At 40.8% G+C, this 17,544-nt stretch overlaps 1 non-coding gene across 1 annotated transcript; it reads left to right on the top strand.

The window, feature by feature from the left end:
* The first annotated feature begins 1,927 nt into the window (after nucleotides 1-1,927).
* LOC130959914 (small nucleolar RNA R71) lies at nucleotides 1,928-2,031 on the top strand. Its single transcript, XR_009078904.1, has one exon. It is a non-coding gene; the product is annotated as a small nucleolar RNA R71 (small nucleolar RNA).
* Nucleotides 2,032-17,544: the final 15,513 nt, after the last annotated feature.

The raw sequence follows: 17,544 nt of genomic DNA, 5'->3' as shown, positions 1-17,544 counted from the left end.
CAGCTAGCATTACTGGCGTTTGAACGCCAGTTTCTTCTCCTCCAGGGTGTGCTGTTTTTCTTCCTGTTTTTCATTCTGTTTTGCTTTTTTCATTGTTTTTGTGACTTCTTATGATCATCAACCTACAAAAAAGATAAAATAACAAAAGAAAATAATTAATTATAAAACATTGGGTTGCCTCCCAACAAGCGCTTCTTTAATGTCATTAGCTTGATAGAGGGCTCTCATGGAGCCTCAGAAATGCTCAGAACCGTGTTGAAACCTCCCAACACCAAACTTAGAGTTTGAATGTGGGGTTTCAACACCAAACTTAGAGTTTGGTTGTAGCCTCCCAACACCAAACTTAGAGTTTGACTGTGGGGGCTCTGTTTGGCTCTGTTTTGAGAGGAGCTCTTCATGCTTCCTCTCCATGATGATAGAGGGATGTCCTTGGGCCTTAAACACCAAGGATTCTTCATTCACTTGAATGATCAACTCTCCTCCATCAACATCAATCACAGCCCTTGCTGTGGCTAGGAAGGGTCTGCCAAGGATGATGGATTCATCCATGCACTTCCCAGTCTCTAGGACTATGAAGTCAGTAGGGATGTAATGGTCTTCAATCTTTACCAAAACATTCTCTACAAGTCCATGAGCTTGTTTTCTTGAATTGTCTGCCATCTCTAATGAGATTCTTGCAGCTTGCACCTCAAAGATCCCTAATTTCTCCATTACAGAGAGGGGCATGAGGTTTACACTTGACCCTAAGTCACACAAGGCCTTCTTGAAGGTCATGGTGCCTATGGTACAAGGTATAGAAAACTTCCCAGGATCCTGCCTCTTTTGAGGCAGTTTCTGCCTAGACAAGTCATCCAGTTCTTTGGTGAGCAAGGGAGGTTCATCCTCCCAAGTCTCATTTCCAAATAACTTGTCATTTAGTTTCATGATTGCTCCAAGGTATTTAGCAACTTGCTCTTCAGTAACATACTCATCCTCTTCAGAGGAAGAATACTCATCAGAGCTCATGAATGGCAGAAGTAAGTCCAATGGAATCTCTATGGTCTCATTTTGAGCCTCAGATTCCCAAGGTTCCTCATTGAGGAACTCAGAGGAGAGTGGTGCACGCCCACTGGGGTCTTTCTCAGTGGCGTCTTCTTCCTCTCTTTCCTCTCCATATTCGGCCATGTTGATGGCCTTGCACTCTCCTTTTGGATTTTCTTCTGTATTACTTGGGAGAGTACTAGGAGGGAGTTCAGTAACTTTCTTGCTCAGCTGACCCACTTGTCCTTCCAAATTTCTGATGGAGGACCTTGTTTCATTTATGAAACTTTGAGTGGTCTTTATTAGATCAGAGACCATTGTTGCTAAGTCAGAAGTATTCTGCTTAGAACTCTCTGTCTGTTGCTGAGAAGATGATGGAAAAGGCTTGCCATTGCTAAACCTGTTTCTTCCACCATTATTGTTATTGAAACCTTGTTGAGGTCTCTCTTGATTCTTCCATGAGAGATTTGGGTGATTTCTCCATGAAGAATTACAGGTGTTTCCATAGGGTTCTCCTAGGTAATTCACCTCTTCCATGGAAGGGTTCTCAGGATCATAAGCTTCTTCCTCAGATGAAGCATCCTTTGTACTGTTTGGTGCATTTTGCATTCCAGACAGACTTTGAGAAATCAAATTGACTTGTTGAGTCAATATCTTGTTCTGAGCCAATATGGCATTCAGAGTGTCAATCTCAAGAACTCCTTTCTTCTGACTAGTCCCATTGTTCACAGGATTCCTTTCAGAAGTGTACATGAATTGGTTATTTGCAACCATTTCAATCAATTCTTGAGCTTCTGCAGGCGTCTTCTTCAGATGAAGAGATCCTCCAGCAGAGCTATCCAAGGACATCTTAGATAGTTCAGAGAGACCATCATAGAAAATACCTATGATGCTCCATTCAGAAAGCATGTCAGATGGACATTTTCTGATCAATTGTTTGTATCTTTCCCAAGCTTCATAGAGGGATTCTCCATCCTTCTGTCTGAAGGTTTGGACTTCCACTCTAAGCTTACTCCATCTTTGTGGTGGAAAGAACTTTGCCAAGAAGGCATTGACTAGCTTTTCCCAAGAGTCCAGGCTTTCTTTAGGTTGAGAATCCAACCATATTCTAGCTCTGTCTCTTACAGCAAAAGGGAATAGCATCAGTCTGTAGACCTCAGGGTTAACCCCATTAGTCTTGACTGTGTCACAGATTTGCAAGAATTCAGCTAAGAACTGATGAGGATCTTCCATTGGAAGTCCATGGAACTTGCAATTCTGTTGCATTAGAGAAACTAATTGAGGCTTAAGCTCAAAGTTGTTTGCTCCAATGGCAGGGATAGAGATGCTTCTCCCATAGAAGTCGGGAGTAGGTGCAGTAAAGTCACCCAGCACCTTCCTTGCATTGTTGGCATTGTTGTTGTTTTCGGCTACCATGGGTTCTTCTTCTTTGAAGAATTCGGTCAGGTCCTCTAAAGAGAGTTGTGCTTTGGCTTCTCTTAGCTTTCTCTTCAAGGTCCTTTCGGGTTCAGGATCAGCTTCAACAAGAATGCCTTTGTCTCTGCTCCTGCTCATATGAAAGAGAAGAGAAAAAGAAACTGTGGAATCCTCTATGTCACAGTATAGAGATTCCTTGAAATGTCAGAGGAAAAGAGAAATAGAAAGAAGAAGGAGAAGAAGAATTCGAACTTTAATTAGATAAGGTTCGAATTGTGCATTTAGAAGGAGTGGTACTCCATAAATAGAAGGATGTGGGAAGGAGGGAAGAGGATTTTCGAAAATTCAATTAAAAGATTTTGAAAACATTTTGAAAATTTGATTGATAATTTTCGAAAATTAAGAGTGAAAAAGAAATCAAGTGATTTTTGAAAAAGATTTTGAAATTAGAAATTAAAAAGATTTGATTGAAAACTTAATTTGAAAAAGATGTGATTAAAAAGATGTGATTGAGAAGATATGATTTGAAAACCATTTTAAAAGATATGTTTTGAAAATTATTTTAAAAGATTTGATTTGGAAAATTAGTGACTTGCCTAACAAGAAAAGATATGATTCAAACATAAAACCTTCCTCAATAGAAAAGGCAAAAAATGTTCAATCAAATCATTAATTGTTAGTAAGTGTCTTTGAAAAAGGAAAGAAATTGATTTTGAAAACATTTGATTGAGAAGATATGATTTGAAAAAGATTTGGTTTTGAAAAACTTTGAAAACTTGAAAAAAAATTGATTTGAAAACAAAATCTTCCCCCTAGCACCATCCTGGCGTTAAACGCCCAGAATGGTATACATTCTGGCGTTTAACGCCCAAAATGCTACCTCTTTGGGCGTTAAACGCCCAACCAGGTGCCCTGGCTGGCGTTTAAACGCCAGTCTGCCTTCTTCACTGGGCATTTTGAATGCTCAGCTTTTTCTGTATAATTCCTCTGCAGTGTGTTCTGAATCTTCAATCCCTTGTATCATTGACTTGAAAAGACACAAATTAAAAATATTTTTGGGTTTTTAATAATCAAAATGCAAAAGGAATCAATTAACAATGCATGCAAGACACCAAACTTAGCAGTTTGTATACTACTGACACTAACAATATGAGAATGCATATGAGACACACAAAATACTTCAAGTCAATAGAATTCAAAGATTAGAACACAAAAATCATCAAGAATTACTTGAGGATCCTTAAGACACATGAATGAATGCATGCAATTGACACCAAACTTAAGATGAGACACTAGACTTAAGTAGGAAACATCAAATATTTTTGGTTTTTATGATTTTGTAAATTTTTTTTTGGGTTTTTTCGAAAATTAAGTGAAAAAAAGGTATCAAAATTCTTAATGAGAATTCCAGGAATCAGTGCAATGCTAGTCTAAGACTCCGGTCCAGGAATTAGACATGGCTTCACAGCCAGCCAAGCTTTCAAGGAAAGCTTCGGTCCAAAACACTAGACATGACCAAAGGTCAGCCAAGCCTCAGCAGATCACTGCTCCAAGAGCAAAATTGATGAGAATCAACAAGCTCTTGTGGTGATAAGTTGAAACCTCGGTCCAATCAGATTAGACATGGCTTCTCAGCCAGCCAGATTTCAACAAATCATCATGAAACTCTAGAATTCATCTTCAAGAATTTCGAAAAAAAAATACCTAATCTAAGCAACAAGATGAACCGTCAGTTGTCCAGCCTGAACAATCCCGGGCAATAACACCAAAAATTTGATGTTGTTGCCGGATCTTGGCACTGATGTTACCAAAGGCTTGCTCAAAACTAGAACAATCCCCGGCAACGGCGCCAAAAACTTGGTGCGCGAAATTGTGATCACTACAACTTCACACAACTAACCAGCAAGTGCACTGGGTCGTCCAAGTAATACCTTACGTGAGTAAGGGTCGATCCCACGGAGATTGTTAGCATTGAAGCAAGCTATGGTCATCTTGTAAATCTTAGTCAGGCAGACTCAAATGTATATGATGATGAATGAAAATAATATAGAATATAAAGATAGTGATACTTATGTATATCATTGGTGTAAGAGCTTCAGACAAGTGTATGAAGATGCCTTCCCTTCCGTCTCTCTGCTTTCCTACTGCCTTCATCCAATCCTTCTTACTCCTTTCCATGGCAAGCTCGTGTAGGGTTTCACTGTTGTCAGCAGCTACCTCCCATCCGCGCAGTGAAAGCTAATGCACGCACTCTGTCACAGTACTGCCAATCACCGGTTTGGTTCCCTCCCCTACCGGAATAGAATCACTCTTTTGCGTCTGTCACTAACGCCCAGTAGGTTACAGGTTTGAAGCACGTCACAGTCATTCAGTCATTGAATCCTACTCAGAATACCACAGACAAGGTTAGACCTTCCGGATTCTCTTGAATGCTGCCATCAGTTCTTGCCTATACCACGAAGACTCTGATCTCACGGAATGGCTGGCTCGTTTGTCAGGCGAGCACTCGGTTGTCAGGCGATCAACCATGCATCGTGCAATCGGAAATCCAAGAGATATTCACTAAGCCTCAGATGCTTGTAGAACAAGAATGGTTGTCAGTCACCTTGTTCATGGGTGAGAATGGTGATGGGCGTCAATCATCACCTTCATCATGTTGAAGAACAAGTGATATCTTGGATAAAGAACAAGCGGAATTTGAATGAAAGAACAATAGTAATTGCATTAATACTCGAGGTACAGCAGAGCTCCACACCTTAATCTATGGTGTGTAGAAACTCCACCGTTGAAAATACATAAGCATAAGGTCTAGGCATGGCCGAATGGCCAGCCTCCCAATGATCTAAGAACTAAAATGTCCAAAGATGATCTAGAGATCTAAAAGTGATCAAAAGATTTCTATACAATAGTAAAAGGTCCTACTTATAAGAAACTAGTAGCCTAGGGTGTACAGAAATGAGTAAATGACATAAAAATCCTCTTCCGGGCCCACTTGGTGTGTGCTTGGGCTGAGCAATGAAGCAATTTCATGTAGAGACTCTTCTTGGAGTTAAACGCCAGCTTTGGTGCCAGTTTGGGCGTTTAACTCCCATTTGGGTGCCAGTTCCAGCGTTTAACGCTGGGATTTCTTGAGGTGACTTTGAACGCCGGTTTGGGCCATCAAATCTTGGGCAAAGTATGGACTATTATATATTGCTGGAAAGCCCAGGATGTCTACTTTCCAACGCCGTTGAGAGCGCGCTAATTGGGCTTCTGTAGCTCCAGAAAATCCGCTTCGAATGCAGGGAGGTCAGAATCCAACAGCATCTGCAGTCCTTTTTGGTCTCAGGATCAGATTTTTGCTCAGATCCCTCAATTTCAGCCAGAAAATACCTGAAATCACAGAAAAACACACAAACTCATAGTAAAGTCCAGAAAAGTGAATTTTAATTAAAAACTAATAAAAATATACTAAAAACTAACTATATCATATCAAAAACATACTAAAAACAATGCCAAAAAGTATACAAATTATCCGCTCATCAATGGTAAAACAAGGGATTGTACTGGGACATGTTGTATCTAATACTGGCATTTCTGTAGACCCAGCAAAGGTGAATGTTATTTCTAGTTTACCTTACCCCTCCTCTGTGAGGGAAGTCCGTTCGTTCCTTGGCCATGCAGGTTTTTACCGGAGATTTATTAAGGACTTTAGTAAGGTAGTACTTCCTTTATCCAGATTACTGTAGAAGGATATTGAGTTCGAGTTCAGTGAGGATTGTAAGCAAGCATTTGATAAGCTGAAGACCAACTTGACTCAAGCTCCAATTGTGAGAGGACCAGACTGGAGCCAGCCGTTTGAAATCATGTGCGATGCTTCCAACCATGCAGTAGGAGCAGCGCTGGCTCAGCGTGAAGGTAAGGATCCTTTTGTTATTGCTTATACGTCTAAGACTTTAGACGCTGCCCAGTCCAATTATACTACTACTGTGAAAAACTTCTTGCTATTGTTTTTGCTCTGGATAAATTCCGAGCTTATTTACTTGGTACTAGAGTAGTAGTGTATTCGGACCATGCAGCTTTAAAGTATCTATTAGCTAAAAAGGAGTCCAAACCAAGGCTCATACGTTGGATACTGCTTTTACAAGAATTTGATTTAGAAATAAAGGATAGAAGTGGTAACCAGAATCTAATAGCAGACCACTTGAGTCGCCTTGAGTACATTAAGGATGATTCTACTCCTATAGATGATAATTTCCCATTGGATAACCTGCAAGCAGTATCTGAAGTAGCCCCTTGGTACACACCTGTAGCTAATTATCTAGTTAGCCGCACATTCCCTCCACACTTTTCTAAGCATCAAAGGGACAAGCTGAAAAGCGAGTCTAAATATTATATATGGGATGACCCATATTTGTGGAGATGTGGCGCTGATCAGGTAATTAGACGTTGTGTGCCTCAATCAGAATTCCAGTCCATTTTAGAGGCCTATCACTCGTCTGAGAGTGGAGGACATTTTAGCCCTCAAAGAACAGCTAGAAAGATCTTAGACTGTGGATTCTGGTGGCCTACTCTTTTTAGAGACACTGCTGAGTTTTGTAAATCTTGTCTTCCATGCCAAAAATTTGGTAATATATCCAGGAGGGTGATGAGCGGATAATTTGTACGCTTTTTGGCATTGTTTTTAGTATGTTTTTAGTATCTTTTAGTTAGTTTTTAGTATATTTTTATTAGTTTTTAATTAAAATTCACTTTTCTGGACTTTACTATGAGTTTGTGTGTTTTTCTGTGATTTCAGATATTTTCTGGCTGAAATTGAGGGATCTGAGCAAAAATCTGATCCAGAGACTCAAAAGGACTGCAGATGCTGTTGGATTCTGACCTCCCTGCACTCGAAGTGGATTTTCTGGAGCTACAGAAGCCCAATTGGCGCGCTCTCAACGGCGTTGGAAAGTAGACATCCTGGGCTTTCCAGCAATATATGATAGTCTATACTTTGCCCAAGATTTGATGGCCCAAACCGGCGTTCAAAGTCACCTCAAGAAATTTCAGCGTTAAACGCCGGAACTGGCACCTAAATGGGAGTTAAACGCCCAAACTGGCATAAAAGCTGGCGTTTAACTCCAAGGAGAGTCTCTACACGAAAATGCTTCATTGCTCAGCCCAAGCACACACCAAGTGGGCCCGGACGTGGATTTTTATGTCATTTACTCATCTTTGTACACCTTAGGCTACTAGTTATCTATAAGTAGGACCTTTTACTATTGTATCTAGAGACTTTGGTAGCTATCTTCGTTTTATGCTATCTTAGATCATTGGGAGGCTGGCCATTCGGCCATGCCTAGACCTTATGCTTATGTATTTTCAACGGTGGAGTTTCTACACACCATAGATTAAGGTGTGGAGCTCTGCTGTACCTCGAGTATTAATGCAATTACTATTGTTCTTCTATTCAATTCCGTGACACTCATCATCATTCTCACTCATCAACAAGGTGACTGACAACCACTCTTGTTCTACAAGCATATGAGGCTTAGTGAATATCTCTTGGATTCCTGATTGCACGATGCATGGTTGATCGCCTGACAACCGAGTGCTCGCCTGACAAACGAGCCAACCATTCCATGAGATCAGAGTCTTCGTGGTATAGGCGAGAACTGATGGTGGCATTCAAGAGAATCCGGAAGGTCTAACCTTGTCTGTGGTATTCTGAGTAGGATTCAATGATTGAATGACTGTGACATGCTTCAAACTCCTGAGGGCGGGGCGTTAGTGACAGACGCAAAAGAATCACTGGATTCTATTCCGGCCTGATTGAGAACCGACAGATGGATAGCCGTGCCGTGACAGGGTGCGTTGAACATTTCCAATGAGAGGATGGGAGGTAGCCACTGACAACGGTGAAACCCTTGCATAAGCTTGCCATGGAAAGGAGTAAGAAGGATTGGATGAAGACAGTAGGAAAGCAGAGAGACGGAAGGGAAGGCATCTTCATACGCTTATCTGAAGTTCCTACCAATGAATTACATAAGTATCTCTATCTTTATCTTTATGTTATTTTCGTTTATCACCATATCCATTTGAGTTTGCCTGACTGAGATTTACAAGGTGACCATAGCTTGCTTCATACCAACAATCTCCGTGGGATCGACCCTTACTCACGTAAGGTATTACTTGGACGACCCAGTGCACTTGCTGGTTAGTTGTGTGAAGTTGTAGTGATCACAATTTCGCGCACCAAGTTTTTGGCGCCGTTGCCGGGGATTGTTCAAGTTTTGAGCAAGCTTTTGGCGCCGTTGCCGGGGATTGTTTGTGTATGGACAACTGACGGTTCATCTTGTTGCTTAGATTAGGTATTTTTTTTTTTCGAAATTCTTGAAGATGAATTCTAGAGTTTCATGATGATTTGTTGAAATCTGGCTGGCTGAGAAGCCATGTCTAATTCCATTGGACCGAGGTTTCAACTTATCATCACAAGAGCTTGATGATTTTTATCAATCTTGCTTTTGGAGCAATGATCTGCTAAGGCTTGGCTGGCCTTTTGGCCATGTCTAGTGTTTTGGACCAAAGCTTTCTTTGAAAGCTTGGCTGGCTGTGAAGCCATGTCTAATTCCTGGACCGGAGTCTTAGACTAGCATTGCACTGATTCCTGGAATTCTCATTAAGAATTTTGATACCTTTTTCCACTTAATTTTCGAAAAACACAAAAAAATTACAAAATCATAAAAACCAAAAATATTTGATGTTTCTTGCTTAAGTTTAGTGTCTCATCTTAAGTTTGGTGTCAATTGCATGCATTCATTCTTGTGTCTTAATGGTCTTCAAGTAATTCTTGATGATTTTCGTGTTCTAATCTTTGAATTCAATTGACTTGAGTGTTTTGTGTGTCTCATATGCATTCTCATTAGTGTCAGTAGTCTACAAACTGCTAAGTTTGGTGTCTTGCATGCATTGTTATTTCATTCTTGTTGCATTTTGATTATTAGAAACCCAAAAATATTTCTAATTTGTGTCTTTTCAAGTCAATGATACAGAGAATTGAAGATTCAGAGCATACTGCAGAGGAATTATACAGAAAAAGCTGGGCATTCAAAATGCCCAGTGAAGAAGACAGACTGGCGTTTAAACGCCAGCCAGGGTACCTGGTTGGGCGTTTAACGCCCAAAAAGGGTGCATTTTGGGCGTTAAACGCCAGAATATATACCATTCTGGGCGTTTAACGCCAGGATGGTGCTAGGGGGAAGATTTTGTTTTCAAATCAATTTTTTTTCAAGTTTTCAAAGTTTTTCAAAATCAAATCTTTTTCAAATCATATCTTTTCAATCAAATGTTTTCAAAATCAATTTCTTTCCTTTTTCAAAGATACTTACTAACAATTAATGATTTGATTGAACATCTCAAATTTGTTGCCTTTTCTGTTGAGAAAGGTTTAATGTTTGAATCATATCTTTTCTTGTTAGGCAAGTCACTAATTTTCAAAATCAAATCTTTTTTTTTCAAATTTGTTTTCAAATCATATCTTCTCAATCACATCTCTTTAAAACTAATCATATCTTCTTAACCTCATCTTTTTTAAAATAGTTTTCAATCAAATCTTTTTGATTTCTAATCCCAATTTCTTTTTCAAAAATCACTTGATTTCTTTCTTACTTTTATTTTCGAAAATCAATTAAGTGTTTTTCAAAATGTTTTCAAAATCTTTTTAATTGAATTTTCGAAAATCTTCTTCCTCTCCTCCCACATCCTTCTATTTTTGGAGTACTACTCCTTCTTAATGCACAATTCGAACTCTATCTAATCAAGTTCGAATTCTTCTACCTTCTTTTCTTCTATTTTTCTTTTCCTCTGACACCTCAAGGAATCTCTATACTGTGACATAGAGGATTCCACATTTTCTTTTTCTCTTCTCTTTCATATGAGCAGGAGCAGAGACAAAGGCATTCTTGTTGAAGCTGACCCTGAACCTGAGAGAACCTTGAAGCGAAAGCTAAGAGAAGCCAAGGCACAACTCTCTTTAGAGGACCTGACCGAATTCTTCAAAGAAGAAGAACACATGGCAGCCGAAAACAACACCAATGCCAACAATGCAAGGAAGGTGCTGGGTGACTTTACTGCACCTACTCCCAACTTCTATGGGAGAAGCATCTCTATCCCTGCCATTGGAGCAAACAACTTTGAGCTTAAGCCTCAATTAGTTTCTCTAATGCAACAGAATTGCAAATTCCATGGACTTCCAATGGAAGATCCTCATCAGTTTTTAGCTGAGTTCTTGCAAATCTGTGACACAGTCAAGACTAATGGGGTTGCCCCTGAGGTCTACAGACTGATGCTATTCCCTTTTGCTGTAAGAGACAGAGCTAGAATATGGTTGGACTCACAACCTAAAGATAGCCTGGACTCTTGGGAAAAGCTAGTCAATGCCTTCTTGGCAAAGTTCTTTCCACCTCAAAAATGGAGTAAGCTTAGAGTGGAAGTCCAAACCTTCAGATAGAAGGATGGAGAATCCCTCTATGAAGCTTGGGAAAGATACAAACAATTAATCAGAAGATGTCCCTCAGACATGCTTTCTGAATGGAGCATCATAGGTATCTTCTATGATGGTCTCTCTGAACTATCCAAGATGTCTTTGGATAGCTCTTCTGGAGGATCTCTTCATTTGAAGAAGACGCCTACAGAGGCTCAAGAGCTAATTGAAATGGTTGCAAATAACCAATTCATGTACACTTCTGAAAGAAATCCTGTGAACAATGGGACTAGTCAGAAGAAAGGAGTTCTTGAGATTGACACTCTGAATGCCATACTGGCTCAGAACAAGATATTGACTCAACAAGTCAATTTGATTTCTCAAAGGCTGTCTGGAATGCAAAATGCACCTGGCAGTACTAAGGAAGCTTCATCTGAGGAAGAAGCTTATGATCCTGAGAACCCTTCAATGGAAGAGGTGAATTACCTAGGAGAACCCTATGGAAACACCTATAATTCTTCATGGAGAAATCACCCAAATTTCTCATGGAAGAATCAAGAGAGACCTCAATAAGGTTTCAATAACAATAATGGTGGAAGAAACAGGCTTGGCAATAACAAGCCTTTTCCATCATCTTTTCAGCAACAGACAGAGAGTTCTAAGCAGAATACCTCTGACTTAGCAACAATGGTCTCTGATCTATTCAAAACCACTCAAAGTTTCATGAATGAAACAAGGTCCTCCATCAGAAATTTGGAAGGACAAGTGGGACAGCTGAGCAAGAAAATTACTGAACTCCCTCCTAGTACTCTCCCAAGTAATACAGAAGAAAATCCAAAAGGAGAGTGCAAAGCCATAACCATGGCCGAATATGGAGAGGAAAGAGAGGAGGTGGACGCCACTGAGGAAGACCTCAATGGGCGTGCACCAACCTCCTCTGAGTTCCCCAATGAGGAACCATGGGAATCTGAGGCTCAAAATGAGACCATAGAGATTCCATTGGACTTACTTCTGCCTTTCATGAGCTCTGATGAGTATTCTTCCTCTGAAGAGGATGAGTATGTCACTGAAGAGCAAGTTGCTAAATATCTTGGAGCAATCATGAAGCTAAATAACAAGTTATTTGGGAATGAGACTTGGGAAGATGAACCTCCCTTGCTCACCAAAGAACTGGATGACTTGTCTAGGCAGAAATTACCTCAAAAGAGACAAGATCCTGGGAAGTTTTCAATACCTTGTACCATAGGCACCATGACCTTCAAGAAAGCCCTGTGTGACTTAGGGTCAAGAGTGAACCTCATGCCTCTCTCTGTAATGGAGAAGCTAGGGATCTTTGAGGTACAAGCTGCAAGAATCTCATTGGAGATGGCAGACAACTCAAGAAAACAAGCTCATGGACTTGTAGAGAACGTTTTGGTAAAAGTTGAAGACCATTACATCCCTACTGATTTCATAGTCCTAGAGACTGGGAAGTGCATGGATGAATCCATCATCCTTGGCAGACCCTTCCTAGCCACAGCAAAGGCTGTGATTGATGTTGATAGAGGTGAACTAATCATTCAAGTGAATGAAGAATCCTTTGTGTTTAAGGCTCAAGGATATCCCTCTGTCACCATGGAGATGAAGCTTGAAGAGCTTCCCTCAAATCAGAGACAAATAGAGCCCCCAAAGTCAAACTCTAAGTTTGGTGTTGGGAGGCCACAACCAAACTCTAAGTTTGGTGTTGAACCCCCACATTCAAACTCTAAGTTTGGTGTTGGGAGGTTCCCACATTGCTCTGAGTATCTGTGAGGCTCAATGAGAGCCATCTGTCAAGCTACTGACATTAAAGAAGCGCTTGTTGGGAGGCAACCCAATGATTATATTTTATATTTTCTTTTGTTATTTTAGGTTTTTTGTAGGTTGATGATCATAAGAAGTTACAAAATCAATGAAAAAAGCAAAAACAAAATGAAAAATAGGAAGAAAAACAGCACACCCTGGAGGAAGATGTTGCTGGCGTTCAAACGCCAGTAAGCCTAGCAGTTGGGCGTTTAACGCCCAGTCTGGCACCATTCTGGGCGTTTAACGCCAGAAAGGGGCACCAGACTGGCGTTAAATGCCAGAAAAGGGCAAGAACCTGGCGTTAAACGCCAGGAATGGGCATCAGCCCGGCGTTTAACACCAGAAATAGCTCAAAACGTGATTTTGAGCAACTTTTGGTGCAGGGATGACTTTTCCTTGACACCACAGGATCTGTGGACCCCACAGGACCCCCACCTACCCCACCACCACCCTCTCTCTTCTTCCCCCATTCACCAATCACCTCAATACCTCTTCCCCAAAAACCCCTCACCTATCAAATCCCATCTTTCTCTTCACCACTCACATCCATCCTTCATAAATCCCCACCAACCTCACCCTTCAAATTCAAACCACTTTCCCTCCCAAACCCACCCATACATGGCTGAACTCCATCTCCCCTCTCTCCTATAAATACCCTTCTTCACTTCTTCATTTTCACACAACCTAAACACCACTTCTCCCCTTCTTTGGCCGAATACACTAAGCCATTCCCTTCTCCCTCATTTCTTCTTCTTCTACTCTCTTCTTTCTTCTTTTGCTCGAGGACGAGCAAACCTTTTAAGTTTGGTGTGGTAAAAGCGTTGCTTTTTCGTTTTCCATAACCATTTATGGCATCCAAGGCCGGAGAAACCTCTAGAAGAGGAAAGGGAAGGCAAAAGCTTCCACCTTCGAGTCATGGGAGATGGATAGATTCATCTCAAGGGTGCATCAAGACCACTTCTATGAAGTTGTGGCCTTGAAGAAGGTGATCCCCGAGGTCCCCTTTTCACTAAAAAGGGTGAATATCCGGAGATCCGCCATGAGATCCGAAGAAGAGGTTGGGAAGTACTTACCAACCCCATTCAACAAGTCGGAATCTTGATGGTTCAAGAGTTCTATGCCAATGCATGGATCACAAAGAACCATGATCAAAGTATGAACCCGGATCCAAAGAATTATCTTACTATGGTTCGGGGGAAATACTTGGATTTTAGTCCGGAAAGTGTAAGGTTGGTGTTCAACTTGCCTATGATGCAAGGAGATGAACATCCTTACACAAGAAGGGTCAACTTTGATCAAAGGTTGGACCAAGTCCTCACAGTTATATGTGAAGAGGGCGCACAATGGAAGAGAGATTCAAGAGGCAAGCCGGTTCAATTGAGAAGGCATGACCTCAAGCCCATGGCTAGAGGATGGTTAGAGTTCATTCAACGCTCAATCATTCCCACTAGCAACCGGTCCGAAGTTACTCTAGACCGAGCCATCATGATTCATAGCATCATGATTGGAGAAGAAGTGGAAGTTCATGAGGTTATAGCCCAAGAACTCTATAAAGTGGCGGACAAGCCTTCCACCTTGGCAAGGCTAGCCTTTCCTCATCTCATTTGTCACCTCTGTTATTCAGTTGGAGTTGACATAGAAGGAGATACCCCCATTGATGAGGACAAGCCCATCACCAAGAAAAGGATGGAGTACACAAGAGACCCTTCTCATCAAGAGATCCCTGAGATGCCTCAAGGGATGCACTTTCCTCCACAAGACTATTGGGAGCAAGTAAACACCTCCCTAGAAGAACTAAGTTCCAACATGGGACAACTAAGGGTGGAGCACCAAGAACACTCCATTCTCCTCCATGAAATTAGAGAAGATCAAAGAATCATGAGAGAGGAGCAACAAAGACAAGGAAGAGACATTGAGGAGCTCAAGCACTCCATAGGATCTTCAAGAGGAAGAAAGAGCCGCCATCACTAAGGTGGACCCGTTCTTTAATTTCCTTGTTCTTTATTCTTCTGTTTTTCGAATTTTAGTGCTTATGTTTGTCTATGTTTGTGTCTTATGATCATTAGTGTCTTAGTGTCTATGCCTTAAAGTTATGAATGTCCTATGAATCCATCACCTTTCTTGAATAAAAACGTGCTTAATTGAAAAGGAAAGAATTGCATGAATTCTGAATTTTATAATAGTTTAATTATTTTGATGTGGTGGCATTACTTCTGTTCTCTGAATGTATGCTTAAACAGTGCATATGTCTTTTGAATTTGTGGTTCATGAATGTTGGCTCTTGAAAGAATGATGAAAAAGGAGACATGTTACTGAGGATCTGAAAAATCATAAAAATGATTCTTGAAGCAAGAAAAAGCAGTGAATACAAAAAAAAAAAGAAAGCAAGCGAAAAAAAAAGAGAAGAAGAAAAAAAAAAAAAGAAAGAAAAAAAGAAAGAAAAAAAGAAAGAATAAAGTTGTGATCCAAGGCAATAAGAGTGTGCTTAAGAACCCTGGACACCTCTAATTGGGGACTTTAGCAAAGCTGAGTCACAATCTGAAAAGGTTCACCCAATTATGTGTCTGTGGCATGTATGTATCCAGTGGTAATACTGGAAGACAGAGTGCTTTGGGCCACGGCCAAGACTCATAAAGTAGCTGTGTTCAAGAATCATCATACTTAACTAGGAGAATCAATAACACTATCTGGATTCTGAGTTCCTAAAGAAGCCAATCATTCTGAATTTCAAAGGATAGAGTGAGATGCCAAAACTATTCAGAGGCAAAAAGCTAAAAGCCCCGCTCATCTAATTAATACTGATCTTCATAGATGTTTTTGGAGTTCATTGCATATTCTCTTCTTTTTATCTTATTTGATTTTCAGTTGCTTGGGGACAAGCAACAATTTAAGTTTGGTGTTGTGATGAGCGGATAATTTGTACGCTTTTTGGCATTGTTTTTAGTATGTTTTTAGTATCTTTTAGTTAGTTTTTAGTATATTTTTATTAGTTTTTAATTAAAATTCACTTTTCTGGACTTTACTATGAGTTTGTGTGTTTTTCTGTGATTTCAGGTATTTTCTGGCTGAAATTGAGGGATCTGAGCAAAAATCTGATCCAGAGACTCAAAAGGACTGCAGATGCTGTTGGATTCTGACCTCCCTGCACTCGAAGTGGATTTTCTGGAGCTACATAAGCCCAATTGGCGCGCTCTCAACGGCGTTGGAAAGTAGACATCCTGGGCTTTCCAGCAATATATGATAGTCCATACTTTGCCCAAGATTTGATGGCCCAAACCGGCGTTCAAAGTCACCTCAAGAAATTTCAGCGTTAAACGCCGGAACTGGCACCTAAATGGGAGTTAAACGCCCAAACTGGCATAAAAGCTGGCGTTTAACTCCAAGGAGAGTCTCTACACGAAAATGCTTCATTGCTCAGCCCAAGCACACACCAAGTGGGCCCGGAAGTGGATTTTTATGTCATTTACTCATCTTTGTACACCTTAGGCTACTAGTTATCTATAAGTAGGACCTTTTACTATTGTATCTAGAGACTTTGGTAGCTATCTTCGTTTTATGCTATCTTAGATCATTGGGAGGCTGGCCATTCGGCCATGCCTAGACCTTATGCTTATGTATTTTCAACGGTGGAGTTTCTACACACCATAGATTAAGGTGTGGAGCTCTGCTGTACCTCGAGTATTAATGCAATTACTATTGTTCTTCTATTCAATTCCGCTTGTTCTTTGTCCAAGATATCACTTGTTCTTCAACTTGATGAATGTGATGATCCGTGACACTCATCATCATTCTCACTCATGAACAAGGTGACTGACAACCACTCTTGTTCTACAAGCATATGAGGCTTAGTGAATATCTCTTGGATTCCTGATTGCACGATGCATGGTTGATCGCCTGACAACCGAGTGCTCGCCTGACAAACGAGCCAACCATTCCGTGAGATCAGAGTCTTCGTGGTATAGGCGAGAACTGATGGCGGAATTCAAGAGAATCCGGAAGGTCTAACCTTGTCTGTGGTATTCTAAGTAGGATTCAATGATTGAATGACTGTGACGTGCTTCAAACTCCTGAGGGCGGGGCGTTAGTGACAGACGCAAAAGAATCACTGGATTCTATTCCGGCCTGATTGAGAACCGACAGATGGATAGCCGTGCCGTGACAGGGTGCGTTGAACATTTCCAATGAGAGGATGGGAGGTAGCCACTGACAACGGTGAAACCCTTGCATAAGCTTGCCATGGAAAGGAGTAAGAAGGATTGGATGAAGACAGTAGGAAAGCAGAGAGACGGAAGGGAAGGCATCTTCATATGCTTATCTGAAGTTCCTACCAATGAATTACATAAGTATCTCTATCTTTATCTTTATGTTATTTTCGTTTATCACCATATCCATTTGAGTCTGCCTGACTGAGATTTACAAGGTGACCATAGCTTGCTTCATACCAACAATCTCCGTGGGATCGACCCTTACTCACGTAAGGTATTACTTGGACGACCCAGTGCACTTGCTGGTTAGTTGTGTGAAGTTGTAGTGATCACAATTTCGCGCACCAGAGGGATGAGATGCCTCAACAAATTATGCTTTTTTGTAAAATTTTTGATGTTTGGGGCATTGACTTCATGGGTCCGTTCCCAAATTCTAATGGTCATTTCTATATATTGTTAGCTGTGGATTACATTTCCAAATGGGTGGAAGCAATTCCTACCCGCACTGATGATGCTAACATTGTTGTTTCCTTTGTGAGAAACCATAATATTTGCCGCTTTGGATCACCACGAGCAATCGTGAGCGATCAAGGCACCCATTTTTGTAACAGGAGACTAACAGGGTTAATGAAGAAG

This window comes from Arachis stenosperma, unplaced genomic scaffold (assembly GCF_014773155.1).
Source record: "Arachis stenosperma cultivar V10309 unplaced genomic scaffold, arast.V10309.gnm1.PFL2 arast.V10309.gnm1.Scaffold_100025, whole genome shotgun sequence".
NCBI lineage: Eukaryota > Viridiplantae > Streptophyta > Magnoliopsida > Fabales > Fabaceae > Arachis > Arachis stenosperma.
The sequence above is the reverse complement of the archived record's forward strand: the minus strand, read 5'-3'. Positions and strand labels throughout refer to the sequence as shown.